The sequence below is a fragment of the Diceros bicornis genome, chromosome 18, assembly GCF_020826845.1.
Source record: "Diceros bicornis minor isolate mBicDic1 chromosome 18, mDicBic1.mat.cur, whole genome shotgun sequence".
NCBI lineage: Eukaryota > Metazoa > Chordata > Mammalia > Perissodactyla > Rhinocerotidae > Diceros > Diceros bicornis.
The window spans coordinates 59,964,387-59,979,889 of record NC_080757.1 but is presented as its reverse complement, the minus strand read 5'-3'; positions in this window follow the sequence as shown (position 1 = coordinate 59,979,889).

The following is a 15,503-nucleotide window of genomic DNA, read 5'->3' as shown; positions in this document are numbered from 1 at the left end:
GAAGGAGTTGGGTGGTGCCCAGTGCAGACCACCCATTGAGTATGCAGCAGAAGAAGAAACGTGAAGGGAGGTGACCAGGAGAAATATAGGAATCCTCGTGGGATGCTGGGTTTTCCACCGTATATGGATGGGGGCTGTACTGGGTTAAATAGTCTCCCTTAAAATTCATGTCCACCTGAAACCTGTGAATTCGACCTAATTTGGAAATAGGATCTTTGCAGATGTAATCAAGTTAAGATTCAGTCATACTAGAGTAGAGTGGGTCCTAATCCAATGACTGGTTTCCTTATAAGAAGATGGAAATTTGGTCAAAGACACAGAGACACAGGGAGATGCCGTGTGAAGACAGAGGCAGAGACTAGAGTGATGTGTCTACAAGCCAAGGAACACCAAGGATTGCTGGCAGCCACTAGAAGCTGGGAGAGAGACAGGGAGCAGGTTCTCCCTCAGAGTCTCCAGAAGGAACCAACTCTGCTGACAACTTGATCTCAGACTTCTGGCCTCTGGAACCAGGAGAGAATAAATTTCTATTGTTTTAAGCCCCCAATTTGTGGTGTCTTATTTTGGCAGCCCATGAAACTAATGTTAAGGAGCTAAAGCCCTTCTATTTTAATAGCAAAGGAAAGAGAGAGCCAGGTGGCTAGGCCTGGCTGGCCGTGAAGCCTCTGCCTCCAGCTGGGTGCAGCCACAAGGAGCCAGACCCACTTTGGCCAGAGTGGAGGGCAGGCTCTGAGCTTCAGCTTCTCTGCTCTTTAGGGCTCAGGGGTCACCAGTCTGCTGGACCTTGGCATCTGGCAGTGGAAAGAGGAGGCCGAAAAGCTGGCCCAAGTCCCCTGTGCACTTTCTGTGTCTGCCTGCAGCCAGCTTTGGTCTCTAAGTGCTGTAGCAGAGACGTGGCTCAGCATGGGGTCACTGACACGGAAAAACACCCAAGTGATTTGGGAGGACAAGAGCCACATCTGCAAACCATCCCCTGCCCCCCAGCATTGCAATGCACTGGTGTGTGACCCCGACCCTTCCTGTTGTGGGATTTGGTGGTGGCATGGGGAGAGGCACAAGAGATGAGCAGGGGCAGAAGGATGTAGGGTTCCAGTAGGTTGAAGGGAAGGTGGTGGTGAGAGCCATGAAGGATAAAGCAGAGAGCGAGGCAAGGCAGGGAAGGAGGCCAGGGTTAGGCCGTGTGTGTCCCCGGGCAGAGGGACGGCCACTTTGAAGGGCCTAAAGGGGCAGGCTGCGCAGCCACAAAGCAAACCGGCGTGGCAGGAGCAGCGTGAGCCAGGAGAAGAGCAGTAGCAGGTGGGGCGTGGGGCAGCTGGAGGTCAGGCCACACGGGGTCCTGCAAAGGAGAAAGGCAGCTGGGCTTGGTGTTGCTAGTTGCTGGCCCACCGACAATTTCATGGCTAAACAATGTCACTGACATCAGACAAGGCCACTCTGTGACCAGGATGAATTGAGACAAAAACAAGAGACTCTGTAGTCATATCTGAACACAGACAACGTGAACACTATCCACACCTCAAGAATGACCACATGTCCCCCTGTCCTCGTTGATTTGAGTGAGTTTACCAATTTCAGCCTCAGCTTTGCTCAGTTTTCCTACCTTCTACATAAAAATGATTAAGAGGGCCGGCCTCGTGGCTTAGCGGTTAAGTGCGCGCGCTCTGCTGCTGGTGGCCTGGGTTCAGATCCCGGGCGCGTGCCAACGCACTGCTTCTCTGGCCATGCTGAGGACGCGTCCCACATACAGCAACTAGAAGGATGTGCAGCTATGACATACAACTATCTACTGGGGCTTTGGGGGAAAAAAATAAATAAATAAAATTATTAAAAAAAAATGATTAAGATGCCTGAGACTGGACTTGCTTCTGCTTCCCGATAGCCTCTGATCCTGCCTACTTCCTTGACCCTCCCCACCAGGTGCCCCAGCACAAGCCCTAGTCTCCTAAGTCCTTGCTGACACCCTCTTACTGACACACCCCACGGTTGGCACAGTGGACGGGGCCCTCGCTTCCACTACAGGTCTGTTCCTGGGGGTCTTTGGATGGAAGGTAACTGATGCCTCATATGCCTCATATGCCTCATGGGAAGAGCTCAGGGTTTTACTTTGAATGACATGTGAAGCCACTGGATGGTTTTAAGCAGAAGAGGAGTATGTAGTGATTTTCGAAAGAAACGTTCTGGGAGACCAGTCAGAAGGCTCTGTCTGGGAGCACGAGTGATGGCATTTGGCGCAGAGTTCTGTGGCTACCTGGTGGGGGTGGGGCGCCTTCTGCTCTGCAGGGCAGGAAGGGAGTGAGGACGAGAACACGCAGATGGCCTCTGCTGATGGTCCCAGAACTGCTTTCTAAGGGGCTTCCGAGATAAGGAGTCAGCTGTAGAAAGCTGGACAGGGCTGTTTGCATCACTGCTCCAGGCAGCCAGGGAGACGAAGCATCCTAGTGTAGAACGCAGAGGTGCCTACTCCTGCTGGCTCTGAGTAGAGGGGCCACCACACTCAAGACATCCTTTAAGGCAGAGTTTATGGAAAAGACAAAATCAACTCAGAACTGCAGGCACCAAGGAGCCAGGAATGTGGGGTCCGTGCCCCATTCCGCACAGATGTCTGATATGGTGGCAGCTAGAAAGGCTGTCTGGGTGGATGGTGAGGTCATTGCCAAGACTCTGGAGAAGAGGGTCAGGGGGACTGTGCGTGCTTAGCCAGGAGAGCTGAGGGGCCAGATTTATGGATCACTGACCACACCACACACCTCCCCGCCAGGGTCAGAAGGGAGCTCAGAGGGAGGGTGTGTAACCCCCTCCACACACACCCTGCCCCAGAGCATATACACATTGCTTCCAACTTGTGCCCAGGAATGTGCCTAGCTAGGGGCTTCTTCCAGGGTGCCAGGCTACATTGTGTCCCCTTATCCTGTTAGGGTAAAACCATGTGGTGTGTGTGTGGGGGGGGGTCCTCCTTTGGTTATTGGTTCTCTAAGGGCAGAGGCAAAGTATTGGCACTGGGCCCTTGCTGCCTCCCTGTCTGACCTGGCTGCTGCTTCTATTTCTCCTGGGACCCTCCCAGGCCTGGAAAGTGGATCCCTTTCTTGGGCTTGCTTGCTTGAATTTCCCTCCCTCACCTGGACTGGCGGGTCCCTCAAGCCTCATCCTGACCCTGTTCCACACCCCCATGCCCCTGACCCTAGAAGGAGAAAGTTGAGAGAACTTGGGACCGTAGAAAGGAACATAGAACATGGAGGACCTGTTGCCACCCCCAGAATACCCTCTGCATGGGGAAGGTGGAGTTCCGGGAACCAGAAGCTACACCACTATCAGCTACATCAGTGCACATCCGCCTGCACTTGAGTTCTGGGGCTGCTATTGTGTGTGTGTGTTGTGGGGGCAGGGGCAGGGGATGCTGGAGAGGAAAATTCTTCAATCCCATCAGGAGCCTCTGTTCCCATTCACATATAAGGGTCCAGGCAGCACTGGAGCACACCCATAAATTTATTTTAAAAAACTGTACACACAGTATAAATGCACTGGGAGAAAAAGACTAAGAAAATATTTTGAAATGTTAACAGTGGTTCTATCTTGCAGTGGGATCAAGGAATTTTATACTTTCATGGTTTTCTAAATTTTTTACACCCAACACGTGTTAGTTATATAATTTAAATTTTATTTATTTATTTTTAAACCAAATTCTCCAGACAACTGTGCTCTTTCCCAGTTGCAGTAACTTTCCTTTGAGGCAGATTTCTGGGTGAACCTGAGAAACAATGACTCCCTCTCGAGCTCACACTATTTCACATTCATGTTTTTGTTCCTTTTCTCTTAGACAACGGATGCACTGGGCCGGCTCTGAGGAAGTCCACCGCCAGGGCTGAGACAACAGTGTCCTGTCCTCAGGTAGCTTACAGCCTAGTGGCGTTCTCTCACCCCGTCCCTCCGCTCCCTCCCGCAGAGGTCGGGCTCTGATGGGAGGGGGCTGCCCTCCACCCTGGGCTGTTCAATTTCCAGGTCCCTCCTTCCTTCTCCTCCAGCGGACTCCAGCCCTGAACTTGAGGGAAAGGAGGCAGGGGGACCCTGCTGAGCTCTGGGAGTCGGGACCGTGCCTCCAGGGACCGAGGTCAGCCCGGACCCAGGCAGGGCAGGACCTCGCCGGCGCCCCCCGGGAGCCCCGAGGCCCTCCGGCCAGAGCGGGAAGGGAGGTGAAGCCCCAGGCAGGAGCCCCGGGGAAACGGGGGCCCAGACGGCGGCGCGCGTCTGGAGGAGGGTCCGGGAGAGGCGGGGAGCCCTCCCGGGAAGGCGGCTGTGGTTCCTCAGCGTCCAGAGCGGAGGCTGCGCGGGGCTGTAAAATGCTCAGAAATGTTAACCGGGTCGACTAAGCTCCCTGCGGCCTCCAGCCTCCACCGGCCCCCGAACCTCCGGGGAGGGCGGGGACGGAGAACGCGGAACCCCAGAGGCTGGGAGACCCTGGGAGGGGCCGAGGCATGGAAGCCGGACTCCCGGGGGCAGGACTCCGCCGGGACCCAGACGCAGGGCGGGCTGCCGCGGCAACGCACTCAGGCGCGCGGCGATTGGTGGAGCGCTGAGGGGGCGGGGCCTGGGAGGCGGTCTCGCGAGATCTGGCCACGTGGCTTCAGGGCAGCTCCAGCCGCGGAGGCTGGCGAGGCGGGACTTCCGTCTTGGGCGTCCTACCTGACTGCACACGCGCACCCAGTACACCTGCGGAGTGTGTCGGCCGTGCCTTCCAAACGCCTGCAGAACTGACCCTTTCTCCCACATCTACTGCTGCCACCCTGGTCCGAGCATTCCTCTATCGCCTAGATTCTTGCCTGGCCTCTAGGCCGGGCTCTCCCTGCCTCCACCCTCAGTCCCTTTTCAGCGTAGCACCCAGTGATCTCGCAAGAGTGATGTCCCTTCTCCATGGCTCCCTGTTTCCCTGAGTGAAGGTCAAGTTTCTCCCCCATCCACCACTTCCTCCCCGCTCTCCCCACTTCAGCCATGCTGACCTGCTGATTCATGGCTGACCTGGCTCCATCCTGTCCCAGGGCCTTTGCACGTGCTGGTCTCTTGCCTGGACGGCTCTGCCCCCAGATTTCCACATGATTCTCACTTCCTTTGGGGCCCTACTCAAACATCACTTCCTTAGTGAGGTGACCACCTGTTTAAAATTACACCCCACCTTGCCCTGTTTTTCTCTATAGGTCTTATCACCATCCAACATAGTTGATAATGTACTTATTTAATATGTTTACTGTCTGCCCCATGACTGCCAAGAGTTTGTCTTATTCAGATCAGAGCAGGTGCTCTTCACATAGTGTAGACTGAGCAGGTGAAGGAGGGGTCTTTTCTCCTCTTCCTCCCCACCAAGGGTGGTGAATCCCCTTGGGTGATTCTCTGGAAGAAGAACCAGCAGGAACTGGGTGACTGCCCACATGCCAAGTGCCTTACTTTCAATATCTCACTCCCAAACAGCTCATTCCTGTGGGAGGACCGAGGGAGGCCTACCCTTCAAACACAATCACCCTCAGCTTAGAATCCTCTGGGCTCCAGATGTTCCTGATCCATGCAGGCAGCCCCTCCAGTGTACCCAGCACTCTGCTAGCTGCTGAATTGGATGGAGAAAGCCTGGTTCCGCCCTCAAGGCTCTCAGTGGTGGGAGGGATTGATGAGAAAGAGTGATTACAGCCATGCAGAGGGTGAGTCTGAGGCCAGGCATGTGTGAGGCACAGTGGAAGGAAGGCGGGATCAGCTTCTGGAGTGGGGTCTTTGGAAGTCCTCCCAGGGGCCCTGGGGGCCCCTTCTGGTGTGAAGCGTGCACCATGGACAACGATCATTGATTGCTTACTCTGTGCTTGATGTGGCTCTGGGTATCGGTCCTCACACTCGTATGATTATCCGTCTTTTACCAACAGGGAAATAGGTTCGGAGAGGGTAGCCCTTGACCGAGATCACACCACTATTACATGGAGGACCCAGGTCTTCAATCCAGCTCTTTGTGGCTGAGAAGCCTGTGCTCGTCCCAGGGCACAATGCCGATTCTCAGGCAGGAAGCCAGACAAGCATTCAGGGCTGTCCAGAATTGCCTCTCAATGTCCGGACAACTTGCTTTCCTGTGGGTGTGGACACTGGGAGAGGTCTTTTCAGGGTGTGTGGGTTGGGCAAGCCAGGGCAGCCATATGCTGCCAACCTCGTGGGGAGCAGGGCACAGGCCACCCTAGTGGTCAGATGCTCCTCGGCCAGTCTGTGGCTTAAAGGCATTTCCCTCAGGAGATGGAGCCACCTGGCTCCTCTCCTCCCTCCCTCCTGCCCCTTCCTCCCTCTCAGCTCCAAAGTCATGCGTTCCAGGGCTGTGTCAGCAAGGGGCTACGCTGCACTGTCCTTCTGGCACAGGGCATCGTGGCCTGGAATGGACATCTAGTCGGCCTCAACCCCCACAGCCAGGGCATCTGTGGCTCCATGGAATTCAGTGGCAAGGAGAGCCAGAACCAGGGAAAGGCCACGCTCTGCTGTGTGCCCGCAGCAGAGCATCCCTGGCATGGTCCACCTGGCATCTCCCTTGCCCCTGAGGCTTCCTGAGGGCGAGCCCTGAGGGCCCTGCCATGCCAGGGCTCCCTCTGCCAGGCGGTGTCTGTTCAGGGTGAGGGAGGGAGGGGCATTGGCTGTGACTGATGATGCCAGGCCAGTGGGACCTTGAGCCCACAGATGGAAGGGAGAGGAGGGCAGCCCCTGCCCCTTGCAGCATCCAGCCTGCTCTGCCGAAGTTGGATCTACAGATTTTTGGCAGAGGGAGAAGCCTGAGAGACTGCTTCATTTTACAGATGGGAAAACTGAGGCTCTGAGAGGGGGATGGAAGTGTATGTATGCCTGTAGGCTTTATCTTATTTGCTCCTCAGAAGAGGGCTGAGGTCGGCATCATTAGCTCCATTTTCTAAGGACAAACTGGGGCTTGGAGAAATGAAGTGCCATTGTCAAGTTCTCCTGGTTAAGCCAGCTGTCTGGCCCCCATGAGGACAGCTCCGAGTGGGAAGTTAGGAATGAAGACACAAGTGCAGCTGTGGTCACTTCGGGTCTCACTGCACTGGGTGCCCCATCCCTCCCTGGTCCATGGAGTCGCACTTTATCACTGGGTCCTGAAGAAACACATGAAAATGGCGTCTTTGGCCCCTCCCTGGGGGTCCAGACGAAGTTATCAGGGTGAGCCCTGCTCTTCTCTGCAGCCTCTCCCCTGGTGAACCTTCCTCCATGCAGGCTCTCCCCTTCCTGTATGTCAACTCATGGAAACTGTGCCCTAGAGACCACCGGCAGCTCAGGCCTGAACACCGTCCCAGGTGCAGAGGGGAGCCCCCACCTTCACCATTATCGTCATTCCAGACACAGAGGGGAACCCCCCTTCACCATTGTTGTCATCCATCATCTTCACAACAACATGACTCGGTCACACCCCTTCAAGGGCCAGGCAAGGTCTAGTTGGGGGCAAGAAGGGGCAGCCTGTACCAGGTAACTGTGACCCAGACCAGATAGTCAAGGGGCAGAAAAGAGGTGCAAACGTCCCCAGGTCCCCTCCCATCAGGGCGAGAGAAGGCGTCATGGAGGAAAAGTCTGGTCCCAAGATGGGGAGAAGGCATTCCAGGCTGCAGGATCCTCCCCAGCATGCTGCCCTGGAAGGGAGGGTCTGTTTGGAAGCTGGGGGGGGGGGGGCACACAGTGAGGCGGCGGGAAAGGTTGCCTTTGGGGGCCCGATCTGGGGGCCTGGGAGCCAGGCTGAGACGTCAGAACTGTGAGCCACGGGGAAGTGTCTGTGGGCTTTGAGCCTAAGGCTGACAGGAGCGCAACTGAGCTTTTGCAGAAGCAGCTTTTCAGCAAGTGCCTTGGAGCTTTCTCGGAAGCAGGCTGAGTATAAATTATAAATAAACAAATGAGAACCCTGCAGGTGTGGGCCAGTGGGAAAGGGGAGAGCCTGGGGGCAGAGCCCTCACTTAGGAGCTAACATCCCCCCTGAACTTGAACCCACTGCCCTCTCTCCTGCCACCTCCAACCCCACCCCCACCCCACCCCTCAGGGGCTCGTGGGCCTTCTGCTGAGGGCATCACTCGGGGTCTCAGGCTTCTGGGGGCTGACCTTTGCCAGGCTGCAGGGGGAGGCCCAGTGCAGACCCCACTGTGGGGAGTAGGGAGGCCCACCCAGCTCACATCACCCAAGAGGTGTAGGCCTGAGTCTCCCTTGGACAAAAACAGGCTCTGGTGGACACTCATCCGTGTGGGAGGTGTCTTACCAAGTGTTTGAAGGGGAAAAAAATCCCATTTTCTTAGCTTTTTTTTTTCCTTTCTATTTTTTGATTATTTTTCTAGATGACTTCATTTCTAAGAAGGGTGTAGGGAGAGAAGGAGCACAAAGGGAGGGAGGACATGGGCCCTGAGGAGGCTGGAGGGCCGGGAGCAGGAGTGAGGGAGGAGAGTGGGATTCCCCGGGGCCCAGTGAAAAGCCAAGGCCTCTTTACCTTGGGGAAAGTGGGGCCTGGCTTGTCCAGACCGCAGGTGTTTCCAGCCCAGGCTGTGAGTGTTTCCTCCTGATACCACATGGACCTCTTGGCCAGCTCCACTCCCACAAGGCCCTGGGGCAAAGGTCAGCTCTCATCCAGCCGGGATCAGCAGGAGAAGGGCTTCTAGGACCTTCCTTCTGCCATGGACAGAGCTGGGAGTGATTTCCTAGTGAGGTCTCCTTACCCCACATACCACTTGGAACCAACAGAACCCAGTCTGGCTAGCTTAATGGAAAGGAAGTTATTGCAGGATATTAGGAGGCTCAGAGAATCTTCTGGAAAGCCATGGAGGTGCTCAGTGGCCACACACCCAGGAGCAACACCCCAACCACAACGCCTCCAGCACTGGGCACAGACCCAGCAGCCCACACCGTGATACGGCACTGCTGCCTCGAAAGCCAGGGCCCTCCGCTGCCACCTTTGCTAATAAAGGGACTCAGGGGCATTTGCTTTCTGGTGCTGCTCACTTTGGAGTCAGTCTGCTTGGGGGAACCTGGCTGGAGGAGCCCAGGCCACCTGCCTGCACTCCAGCTGCAAGCGAGGCAGGGAACATGAACTCTGACTTGTGCCTCAAGAAGGGGGGACCGTGTAAGGCAGGGACCTCCCTGGCAAGGCAGCAGCCACCCAGAACCCTCTTAAGCTCCTTTTCCAGCCCAAATCCCCAGCAGCTGCTGAGGACCAGAGACCCTGGTCCAGGCCTCTCTCCCAGCGTCTGGGGGCTGCCGGCCATCCCTGGCGTTCCTTGGCTTGTGGGTGCACCACTCCACTCTCTGTCTCCAATTCACATGGCCATCTCTGTCTGAGTCTCAAGTCTCCCTCAACCTTTCTTTTCTCCTCTTGACATTGGATTAGGGCCCACCTAATCCAGGAGGATCTCATCTCAAGATCCTTAACTTGATTACATCTGCAAGGACTTATTCCAAGTAAGGTCACATTCTGGCTCCGGGTGGACACATTTTGGGGGCCCACCATTCAATCCACTCCAAGAGGCATGAGAAATGGGCACAGGGGTAGGGAGGAGAGGAGGAGGAAGGGCAGGGGTGGCTGGTGGGAACAAACGTGGGGGCAGGAGAAGTCCCATGTCTGTGCGTGTGGGACCATCTGACCTCCTCTTAGTTATTTAAACCCCATCAGCTTGTGGCTGCCAGGACTGGGTTTTCCACCACCTCTGGTCTCCCCAATGTCGTCTTTTCCCCAAGGCCTGGGGTGTCCCAATTCCAGGTGCCATGAGCATTCCATCCCCTTGAGGGCCCCAGACCCCCTGCGCTTTGGAACTGGGATCTCTGAGTCCAGGCAGGAGGCAGAGGCTGCCCGGCCCTTCCCGCCCTGGCCAGCCTCTCTAAGCACATGCGGGAGGGGGGGTTCTCACAATCCTCTCTCTCCTGACTCCCCATCGCCCAAAGCTCTTCCTTCTCTCCTCCCCAAATCCTCCCTGTTGAGTTTAAGCCATCTCCTCTGACAGGGCTTGTTCCCATCCACGGCAGCAAATGCTTTCAGAGATGGAGAACCGATAAGATGCACGGGTCAGAACCGGAATATAAAAACGTCTGCGTACACTTCCTCCTACATCGTCTCGTCGGGTCCTGAGTCCTGCCTGTGAAGGAGACGCTAATCCCACTTTACAGCTGAGAACACTGACATTCCCAGAGCTTAATGACTTGCCTAATTTCACACAGACAAACCTGAGACTTAAGCCCCAAACATTCAAGCTTTTAATGCTCTTCCCAGCAACTCCACCACACTGGGCTCAATCCCATGAAGAATCCTCCCCACATCAGGGCTTGAATCCTTCTAGGGATAGGGAACTCACCACCTAACAAAACAGCGAATTTCCTTGACAGTTCCAGGTGTCAGGGAAGCTTCCTTCATCGAGGGAAAGCCCTACTTTCTCCATTTCACTCAACCCCCCGGCCTTGGCATTGGGCAGTGCCCCTGCCCTCTGTCTTCTCCAAGACAAATTTCTCTATTTCTTACTCCTTTCTTGAAAAGTGGGGCTCTGCCCCCCTCCCCACCAAGTCGCCCTCCCTAGGAGAGTTTCTGGCCTCCTGATGCCCGACCTCCAATGTCAAGGACACGAGGACCCTGGGCCGAGAGGGAGCTGCAGAGGCTCACTTTCGACGGTGTCCCCCGGCACCATGCCCAAGTCAGGCAGAACTGAGGTAAGGACTGTGACCTCTCTGGAGGTGACAGAGTCGCTCTGCCCAGGACCGGAGCCCGAGGGCAAGGCCCGGTCATCTGGCCACCTTGGCCGCCTGCAGCTGGGGTCACCACAGGCACTCCTGGACAGAGGCAGTCACCCTTCGACAGCACAGCAGCCATGTCACACTTTGGAAAAGAAGAAGGAAAAAAAAGACAACCACCAACAAGCAGAGAGGCTGAGTAACAGCTGAGCTGAGTCACCACTGGGCTGGCAGAGGCGGCTGGCAGGGGTGGGGTGGGGGCCGCCCAGAGATGGGAGGGAGGGGAGAGGGGACACAGGGTCCACCTGGCACCCCCTCCTGGGCTTCTGGATCGTGGAGGGGCAACAGGCAGCCCCTCCAGCAGGGGGTGTGGAACCAGGAGCCCAAGGGGTTGAGCTGACCATCACGGCTGTGCAGCCAGCCGGCCTTGGGCTCCAGCCCCAGTTCAGCCACTAACTGGCCCCAGGCCTCCAACAGCCACTCAATCTAAGTCTCAGTCTCCTCTTCTGTCTAACGGGGTAACGGCTGCCTCTCCCTGCTACTGTACTGATTACTGGAGGCACGACGGGGGTACATCCAGGCCTCGGTGGCTCTGCTCACCGTCATTATGAACGAGAAGCTCTTAGGGCTTCTGGAAGCAGGACTCTGGGGTTTGTCCAGGGGGCCTTCCTTCCAGCCCCAGGCCTTCCCAGTGCCCCACAAGTGTGTTTCCAAGACTGTTGGTGGCCTTGGGCTGTTTTCTTGCTGGCTTTCCCATGCCTGCCCCTTCCATGGGCCCTATTACCCTGAGGGTCCAGGCTGCAGTGGGCTGGGCTTTGGGGCAGCCAGGCCAGGGCAGGTCTCCTACCTTAGCCAGCACCCTGCCCAGCAGCCCAGTCCCCATGACCTGACAGGACCCTCACTGTGTGGTTCCCACTGTGGCCAGCCAGGGCTGCGAAAGCTGACACTGAGTCCCTCTCAGCAGGGTGACCAGCAGAGTGACCTCACCTGACAGGCGGCACTACCCTAACCTCTTTGGGAGCCACAGCCAAGGTGTGGCCCATGTGCCCCAGATGGTCTGGCAGATTGTGCTGGCATCCCCTCCACCCTCACGCCCTGGCAGGAGGCCCCTGCAGATGGCAGGCATCTGTTTGCTGAGGACGCCCCCAGCCTGCTGATGCTCAGGTTTAGGAGCTGAAAAGCACCCTGAAGATGATCCAAACTCACCCCTTCAGGCCCCCAGGCCCTGAAAGGGAAGGGACTTGCTGGAAGCCACCTAGCCAGGGGTGGCAGAGGGATCTCTGCCTTGACAGTGCCTCCAGGGCCCTTCATCCCCTCAGAGGTTGGGCTGGGATTCCCTGAGCCCCTTGCCCAGGAACCGGCGCCACGGGCCTCACTCCAAACCCGGAGCCCATGCGATCCCAGTGCCCCTCCCTCCCATGTGCTCCCTACTCTCCCCACGGCGGGCGCCTGCCTCGCCCGCCCCCATGCTCCTGTTGGGAAGAGGTTCCTATGGCACCCCTTCCCCCGCACACACTTAGCTCACTGGCAGCCCATCTGCCCCAGACACTTAGCAGCAGACGCCTCCAGGCACAGCAGTGCCTGAGGCACGGCGGCCCAGAGCCTGCTGGACGTGAGCTCCGCCAGCCAGCCTAGGGGCTCACGCCACACTTGGCTGGGGCAGGGGCCCCTCATCCAAGGCAATGCCAGGAGGGGTCAGACCACCCAGCTGACCCACGAGGGCTGGAGACCAGGGTGCCTTGCAGTCTCCCATCAGGGCTCCAGCTGCCTGGGAGGGAGTCAGTGGTGGGTTGCTCTCCAGCAGGCTGCACCCTGGGGGGGGCAGCTCCCTGACTCCCTGGGGAGGGAAGTGTGGGGTCTGCTTTTAAGCCCCCAGCCATACCCCTCCCCAAGAAGGAGGTTGGTGGACCCCATGGACAGACCCCACAGGGTCTACCACTGGACAAAGAGCGTGTGAAGGCTTGTGGAAGAGGATGCAGAACTTCCAGCCCCTCCACAAGAGTCAGACCCTCAGCTGGGGCTCAGGGGGCAGGCTCTTCACTCTCTGCCCGCATCAGTCCCCAACCTGCTGGGTCCAGGCCCCGTTCCAGGCTCCCTCAGCTCCCTTCCCTGTCTCTCGTCACTTCTCCTTACTATCAATGAGGGCAGGTGGCAGAGCAGGGTTAGTGGACCCTCAGGCTGGGCCTCCTGGGAGGCCACAGTTTCAGGACTCACTGGTCCCTGAACACACCGCCCATTTCCAGGATGCATGTGGCCAGTTGGTGAGGAGCCTCGTTTCCATGGCAGCAGCCTCCAGCCTGGGGCTGGGAGGAGGGCCCAGCTGAGGACCCTGAGAGCTCAGCCTCTGGCTCTGGCTGTGGCCTCCCCAGCCCCAGGAGAGAGCTCTGTAGCCTGTGGGCACCCAGCTGAGCACTGGAGGGCCAGCCAGCTAGGGGGAGGGCCTGGGAGGAGAAACGCTGGTGGGCAGCAATGCCTGTCCCTGATGTGGGCCGGGGCACATGCACTCTTCCTTCTCCAAAAAGAGAAGACACTGGCTAAGCCTGGAGCCCTAGGGACTCTGGCTTGACATCAGGTAGGATTTCCTGATTCTGGAAAGAATTAGAAATGATCTGCACATGGGGCTGCTGAGTCCCTGTCTGGTTCATGGCCTTTAGCCCAGCGTCCCGTGTGAGGGGAGAGGAGAGCTCAAAGGGGTCTTAGCGCTGGTGTGAGCCGCTGCCTGGGGCAGATGGATGGATAACTTGACCTCTGAGGACCCCATTAGCTGAGACCCCAGAAGCCATGAAAACCAAAACTCACTCCGAAGCCCTGCAGCTCCCTCCCCCTCCTCCCTTCATTTTCCTCCGTCCTGCCAGCGCCCCCACAGTGTAGGGCAAGCGCGCAGACACGCGCGCGCGCGCGCGCGCGCGCGCGCGCGCACACACACACACACACACACACACACACACACACGCACGCCCCCGGCCGCCTCTGCTCGCCTCACATCCTGTGTTTGTTTTGCTCCAGCAGGGCTCGAATGGGGACACGCTGCACTCTCACAATTGGCAGCTTCCTCCGCCCCCCCACCCATGGAGATGCCATATGTCAGTGTCATGAATAAGCATGAGGCTCCACGGCTGGGGGCTGGGAAGTGGCAGCTGCCAATCACCCCCCGAGTAGACACGGGGTGGGCACTACCACAGGGTGGGGGTCAGCTCCACCAGAGGGGCAGACCAGGTGGGGCCCAGGTGGGGAAGGCATGGGCAGAGGCATGGGAGTAGTGTGGGGTCAGATCACAGTCACTGGTCCTCACCAGGAGGCCAGAGTGCTTTCTTGAAAACAAACAGAGCTAATCCCAAAGGCCTGGCATGGCAGCGTGGGGAGGCCAGAGACCCCACATCCTGCCCCTCAGCCTCTTGTCTGTGTGCCTGCTGGCCAGCCCATGCCACCTCCTCCAGGACACCCCTCTCCTCCAAGGACCAAGGCTTCACCTGTAAGGAGGAGGGGAACCAGATTCAGCCAGAACCCCCACGGGCTGGCACCAAGCTACATCTGCACAGGGTACCATTCACTCTCACCACACTCCTGGAACTGGGATTATTAGCCCCATTTTACAGGTGAGAAAACCAAGGCTCAGAAAGGTTTTAAGAAACTGTTTCCAAGTCTTGCAGCTTGGAATGGCAGAGCTGGATTCTGCTTGGGTCTGCCAGTTCACTGCCAAAAGCTCCGAGCACTGGGCCCAGTGTGCTGTTCCGTGTCTGTGCTGTGCCTGGGTGCCCTCTGCCCGACTGCCCCTCCAGCCCCTCACCCTGTGACCTGGCCACTCCCCCTTCACCTCCCAGCCCTGCCTCCTCCCTGCCATGAGAATGCTTTTACCCATCTTGAATCCTGCAGAGCCCACACAAGTCATGGACACCCATCTGCACATTTGTCCTTCCCAGCGCTGTCCCATCCCCTGACCAGCAGTGACCAGTTCAGGCCTGACCCACCAGGTGGTTGTGGAATGAATGAATGAATGGACAGAGGCGGGCTGCAAGGCAAGAGTCGTGTGCTGAGTGCCCTTCGCGTGACTGCAGAGGTGTGCCTCCCAGGGAGATGGAGGCCGGGCCCCACCCACTCAGCACCCCAGGCCCCTTCCCTCATTCTGGGCCCTGCTGGAGGCTGAGGCAGTTGACCGCGTGGATCAGATTAACCACTCCGGGTTAACTGGCTATCCCTCGCTGCCAGTATGATGGATCCTGCTTGACATTTCCCTAGATAGTTAATTGATACCCAAGTAATTTGTCATGGAGACCTCGTTATATATCAAATGGGTCCCCAAAGCCGTCAGCATCTGTGCCCCAGAAACAAGATTGGCAAGTTAATAATGGAGCCTTAATCATGCCGTTCCCTGCTGGCATTGGAAGAGAATTACCCTGAGATGACATGGGACCCTGCTGGGAGGAGATGATGCTTTTCTGGGGCCTTGGGAACAGAGCGTCCTGAGAGGTTCCAGAGCCACTGCACCTTCTGGAGGAGGTCTCCTCCCCTCAGTTTCCCCAACTAGATGTGCCTTCTTCTGGTGACAGTACTCTGACTTTCCATGAGGACCCCCTCCACAAGGTGGGCTGGGGCTGATTCCACTCCCTGGCTCTCGGCTGGGCACACAGTCCCCGCCCCCGCCACAGTGATCAAGTCCAGCAGCCATCACAGTCCAGCGAGGCCAGCCAGAACCAGTGTGGCCCTGGGGCTTCCACTGGAGCCTTGGGCTAGAGAGCTACACTTTGCCCAAGGACATTACAGGGGAGAAGGTAAGCCCGGGGCTGCTGCCAGCCATCCAG